The sequence below is a fragment of the Notamacropus eugenii genome, chromosome 6 (genome assembly GCF_028372415.1).
Source record: "Notamacropus eugenii isolate mMacEug1 chromosome 6, mMacEug1.pri_v2, whole genome shotgun sequence".
NCBI lineage: Eukaryota > Metazoa > Chordata > Mammalia > Diprotodontia > Macropodidae > Notamacropus > Notamacropus eugenii.
In genome coordinates this window covers 185,443,450-185,449,563 of record NC_092877.1, presented here as the reverse complement: position 1 = coordinate 185,449,563, position 6,114 = coordinate 185,443,450, and positions in this window count along the sequence as shown.

Here is a 6,114-nt window from a genome sequence, read left to right as displayed (position 1 = left end):
GTCCCTAATCGTTTATGTTCTTCACTGCTGTATGTTCAACCTGAGGTTGTAATTTATCTTTTGTTTTAAGAGGAAAATTTGGGGAGTTTAGAATTTTCTGATTTACACAGCCATCTTCCCCAAATCTTCTACCTGTTTCTTATTAAATGTTCTGATTAGCTTCTGTTTTTATTTTAAAATAATTTAAATTTCTTTTTACATCTTATTCATATGCATTATTCTCACAATTGAGAATTATCATTAACTAATTATCATTAGCATCCTTTGTAACTAAAATTGCAACAAACTAGAATTACAGTAGATAATTTTTCATTAGACCTATAAAGTAAATGCACATTTATCTATACCCTAAGCGTATCTTTTAAAATTATTTCATATATTCCAAAACTAACTGTAAATATGGGATACTAAAAGTCATATGCGTCCTGGAATACTGCATCTAAGAATGGATGTTTGATTTACCTAAGCGAAAAGTTCTCAAGGATAAGTTTTCAAGCATAATTTCAAGATATACAACACAGTTGAGATTCTGGTTCATAGCAGTAGGAAGCTAGACAATTATGGCATTCTGCAGTATGAGATCAGTATAGCTCTGTTTTTTCTAGCTCTACATTAATTGGTAGTTTAATTAATATAGTAATGAATAAGTAAATTGATTTAGGATTATATTATTTTATTGTATTGATATCCTATCTGTGGGTATTTTCTTTTTCTCAAATGATTTAGATCTACCATTATGTGGGTAATGAGTGGTTTTATTTTAGTAGTATTAGTGTTTCTTGGTACATATTTTCAAGTGTATCACATATTTTGGATTTATTTAAAGTAGACTTTCTATTTCTATATTTCCTATTTTTTTTATAATATTGAGGATATCTAACTATCTGTGATTTCATAGTATAGTCTGTAGTTTTTTTCTTTAATAACATCCTTAATAGTTTTATTTATTTATTTTTAGATTTCTACACTCATTTCCTCAAAATTTTGAGTTCCAATTTTTCTCCCCATCTCCCCCCTCCCCCACCCCATAACGTCTTGCATTCTGATTACCCCTTCTCTCAATGTGCCCTCACCTCTATCACACTCCACATTTCCCTTATCCCCATCTTCTGTCTCTTCTTGTAGGGCAAGATAAATTTCTGTACACCATTACCTGTATTTCTTATTTCCCAGTTATATGCAATAACAATTCTCAACATTGGTTTCTAATACTTTAAATTCGAACTTCTCTCCCTCCTTCCATCCCCACTCATCCCCACTGAGAAGGCAAGCAATTCAGTACAGGCTATATATGTGTTGTTTTACAAATAATAGTCATAATAGTAATGTTGTATAAGACTAACTATATTGCTCTCCATTCTAACAAGTCCCGCCCTTTTTTTCTATTCTCGCACTTGACCTTGTCCCTTCCCAAAAGCGTTGACTTATAGTTACTCCATTCTCCCATTTACCCTCCTTTCTATCATCCCCCTCACCCCACTTGTCCCCTTCTCCCCTACTTTCCTGTAGTGTAAGATCGATTTTCATAAAAAAATTAGTGAGCATGTTATTCCCTCTCTAAACCAAATATGAGGCGATTAAGCTTCACTTTTCCCCTCTCACCTTCTCCCTGTTCTCCATTGAAAAAGATTTTTCTTTTCTCTCTTATGAGTGATAGTCTGCCCCATTCCATTTCTCCCTTTCTCCTCCCAATATTTTTCTCTCTCACCCCTTAATTTAATTTTTTTTTATGGATATCACTTCTTCTGATTCAACTCAACCTGTACTCTCTCTCTCTCTGTGTGTGTGTGTGTGTGTGTGTGTGTGTGTGTGTGTGTAGTCCCACCACTTAGCCAAATACTGAGAAAAGTCTCAAGAGTTACAAATATTATCTTTTCGTGTAGGGATGTAAACAGTTCAGTTTTAGAAAGCCCGTCATGATTTCTCTTTTCTGTTTACTTTTTCAAACTTCTCTTGATTCTTGTGTTTGAAAGTCAAATTTTCCAGTCAGTTCTGGCCTTTTCATCATGAATGTTTGAAAATCCTCTTGCAAGTCATTGAATGACCTTTTTCCCTTTCAGTACTGTAGACAGTATTGATGGGTCAGTGATTCTTGGTTTTTATCCCAGTTACTTTGACTTCTGGAATATCCTATTCAAATCCCTTAATGTAGAAGCTTCCAGATCCTGTGTTATCCTGATTGTATTTCCACAATACTTGAATTATTTCTTTCTAGCTGCTTGCAATATTCTCTCCTTGACCTGGGAACTCTGAGATTAGGCTACAATATTCCTTGAAGTTTCTCTTTTCGAGTCTCTTTCAGGAGGTGATTAGTGGGTTCTTTCAATATTTATTTTGCCCTTTCCTTTTTCTCAAAACTACCTTTTCAAATATTTTGACAATTTAAACAATTGGCAGATGGCGATTATTTTTTCTGTAAATGACTCAGTTCCCTTTATATTGGATAAATGATATGATTATCAAAAAGACTTGTTACAATTTTTTTCTGTTTCCTATCTTTCCTCTAATTTTGATTGCATTTATGTATGTGTTAAAAAAGGTTTTTTTTTTTCATTTTTACAATTTATTTTAAGTTGAAATGCTAGGGTAGCAGAGCGAAGATGGTGGAATGAGAGCAAGTACTCACCTAAGCTCTTATACAAACTCCTTCAGATACCTCTAAAAAGAGAATCTGAACAAAGGGCACAAAATCCAATAGGAGACAGACTGCGGCAGATGCACAGATTGGGACAGACTGGAAGGTCGATGGGAAGGATCTGTTCCATGGCATTTGAGGAGCACATGGGGCACAGTGCAGTGCTTCCTGGAAGCAACAGGGCTGATCAGGAATGCCCTGGGGAGGCCTGATGGAGCTGCAGTATGGCAGAATAGCAACCCAGGGCGGGAGGCAAGTGAAGTCAAGAAAGTGAGAGCTGAGGACAGAGCCCCAGGTATCTGCAGCAGCTGCACCTGAGATTGTTAGTCCACACATTTAATGTCTGTAAGTCACCTACTTGAACTTCTGGGAACGAAAATGGTGATCGGTAAATGCTCTCCCTGCCTCCCCTTGTTGACCTTCAAAGAACTATAAGATATTTCCCCAGAAAAATCTTGGAACAGTGGGATCAGCAGAAGGGGCAAACAGTCTCACAGCACTTGAGGTTAGGAAATGGCTAAGTAGCATTCTGCTTACTGTGACATAGGACCAGAGCTGTCCCAGACAGCCCCACCTCACTGAACACTGGAACTCAAGGAGGGTGGAGTCTAGCAACAACCAACACCAGTAGCCCAGGTGTGCCTCAGGGTCCCAGGGGAAATGGAAAGAAAATAAAGCAGCCAGGATCACCAAGTATCGAGCTTGCCTTTGCTCTACCTCAGCTGAGGAGGTCTCCTGTGACCAGGCAACCCCTCTTCCACACTTAACAATGTAGCTTCAGGGCAAATCCTGGGAAACACAAAAAGAAAGAATTCACCTGGCCTCTGTTTTCTCACACCAGTCAGCTCACGATCTGGTATTGTAGCTTGTAGGTGAAAGAACCAGAGGCCACAATACACAAAGTGATATCATCATGAGGAAGAAGAAGCAAAGAAAGAAGGAAAAGATCATAAAATCTTTCTATGTGGACAAGGACCAAAACACAAGTACCAAAGAGGTCAATATTGACACTAAATTCTCATCTTAAACAAAGGACTACAAACTGCTCACATACACAGAGAGCACTGTTTGAAGACCTGAAGAAGGAAATAGAAGAAAAAGTGGCCAATGATTTTAAAAGTATAAAAAAAGAATTCACTGAAGAAAACAGCTCTATAAAAAGGAAAATTGAATTAATGCAAAAGGAAGTACAAAGACTAACTGGAGAAAATAATTCCTTAAAAGGAATAATTGGAAAGATGGAAAAGGAGAAGCAAAAGTTAAGTGAAGAAAACAATTGGATAAAAATTAGAATTGGACAAGTAGAAGCTAATAACACTATGATTCATCAAGAATCAGTCAAACAAAACCTAAAGAATGAAAAGATAGAAGAAAATGTAAAATATCTAATTGGAAAAACAACTGACCTGAAAAATAGATGCAAGAGAGAAAATTTAAGAATTATTGACCTATCAGAAAACCATGAGGACAAAAAGAGCCTGGACAATATCTTCCAAGGAATCATAAAGGAAAACTGCCAAGAATTGCTGGATTCAGAGGGGAAAAAGTCATTGAAAAAATCCACCATTCACCTCTGAAAAGAAATCCCAGACTAAACACACCAAGAAATATTGTTGCCAAGTTCCAGAACTATCAAGTGAAAGAGAAAATAATACACGTAGCCAGAAAGAAATCATTCAAATTTCGAGGAGCTACAGGCAGGATAGTGCAGAATCTTTCAGCTTCTATATTAAAAGATCAAAGGAATTGGAATACAATATTCCGTTAGGCAAGGGAGCTGGGACTACAACCAAGGATCAATTACCCAGCAAATTTCAGCATAACAGTTTAGGCAAGTTGCTGGATATTCAGTGGAAGAAAGGATTTTCAGACCTTCCTGACAAAAAGTCCAGAACTCAATAGAAAATTCGATTTTCAAATGCAGGTCTCAAGAGAGGCATAAAAATGTAAACAGAGGAAAAGAAAAACCTGTTACTGAATTTGTGCAAATTGTTAACCTCCTTGGAAGGGAAAATGATATTTGTTAATATTGAGAATTGTATATCTAGTATGAAATATAAAAAGAATATACATAAATAGAGGGAACAGGTATAAAGTTAATGATGAGATGAAAAAATGGGATTTAAACACGCAAAGGGATTGTAACAGGAGATATGTTAAGGAGGCAGCAGAAAATGGTAAATTACATCACAGAAAGAAGTACGAAATTTTATTCCGGTAGAGGGAAAGTGGGGAGGAAGATGAGCATTGTTTGAGAGGTACTCTTATCTGATTTGGTTCAAGGAGGAAACGACAACTTAATTAAGAATATAAATCTAAGTAGCTCTGTAGGCAGTAGGATGGGAAGGGGAAAAGAAAGGGGAGGGGAGGCTTCAAGGGAGGGAAGGAGCAGTAAGGGTAAAGGGGAGTAAAAGGGAGGGGGGCAAAAAGAAGGAAGGGAAGTCTGCAGGAGGTGGTGGTGAAAATTAAAATTATTGTGGAAGGGAAAGGAGAAGTGAGAACTAAAAGCACACAGTGTAGGAAAGAGAATGAAGGGAAAGACACAGTTAGTAATCATAACTGTGAATGTGAATGGGATGAACTCTCCCAAAAAATGGAGACAGATAGCAGAATGGAATAAAAGTCATAATCCAATAAAATGTTGTTTACAAGAAACACATTTGAAATGTGGGAAACACAGAGGGTAAAATGTTGGAGCAAAATACATCGTGCTTCAGCTGATGTACAAAAGGAACGGGTAGCAATCCTTATCTTAGAAAAAAACAAAAGCAGAAATAGATCTAATCAAAAAATAAAGAGATAAGGAAGGAAGTTATATCCTGCTAAGAGACACCATACACAACGAAGCAATGTCATTACTAAACATATATGTTCCAAGTGGTATAGCATACAAAATCTTAGAGAAATCAAGGTAGTTATAATAAAAAACACAACAAAAATACACTGGTGGGGGAACTCAACCTCCCCCTCTCTGCACTTGATAAATCTAACGTCAAAACCAACAAGAAAAAAGTTAAGGAGGTGAATAAAACCCTGAAAAACATAGATATCATAGATCTCTGGAGAAAATTGGATAGTGATAGAAAGGAATGCACTTATTCTCAGCAGTTCATGAACATATACAAAAATTTACCATATACTACGGCAGAAAAAACTCTCAATTTGGTGCAGAAAGGCACTCTGTCAATGTGTCCTCAGACCATAATGTAGTAAAAACTATATTTAATACAAGGGCATGGAAAGACAACCCAAAAATTAAATGGAAGCTAAATAGTCTAATGATAAAGTAGAAGTGTGCTAAAAAAAAAAAAATCATAGAAACAATCAACAACTTCATTCAAGAGAATCACAATAATGTGACAACCTACCAAAACTTATGGGATACTGCAAAAGCAGTTCTTAGGTGAAGCTTTATATCTTTGAATGCGAACATGAATAAAATAGAGAAAGAGGAGATCAATAAATTAGGCATGACGCTG